This window comes from Octopus bimaculoides, chromosome 10 (genome assembly GCF_001194135.2).
Source record: "Octopus bimaculoides isolate UCB-OBI-ISO-001 chromosome 10, ASM119413v2, whole genome shotgun sequence".
Classification (NCBI taxonomy): Eukaryota; Metazoa; Mollusca; class Cephalopoda; order Octopoda; family Octopodidae; genus Octopus; species Octopus bimaculoides.
In genome coordinates this window covers 70,056,434-70,056,767 of record NC_068990.1, presented here as the reverse complement: position 1 = coordinate 70,056,767, position 334 = coordinate 70,056,434, and the positions used below count along the sequence as shown (strand labels likewise).

Genomic DNA, 334 nt, shown 5'->3' with positions numbered 1-334 from the left:
CACACACACACACACACACACACACACACACAAAAGTGCCCTCTGTGAAGTGGTTGGCATTAGAAAAGGTATCCAGTCATAGAAATCATGCCTGAGTAGACACTGGAGTATGATGCAGTCCTCAGACTCATTGGATCCTCCCTCATATCCAACCAAAGCAACCATTAGAAAATGGGCATTAAAAGATGATGAAATGTATATATAAATTAGACAACCTCAGCTTTGATAATAACCTACATAAGACTCTAAAATATATTCCTTTTAAATTAAAGAGATTGTTTGTAGTATTATATCATTCATTATCACATCTAAAGTATTCTACACACACACACAC

The 334-nt window shown here is 35.9% G+C and overlaps 1 protein-coding gene across 1 annotated transcript in view; it reads right to left on the bottom strand.

Moving 5' to 3' along the window:
- LOC106882365 (epidermal growth factor receptor) overlaps positions 1-334 on the bottom strand; it is a 205,829-nt gene that overhangs the window by 58,342 nt on the left and 147,153 nt on the right. The gene's annotated exons all lie outside the window — the stretch shown is intronic.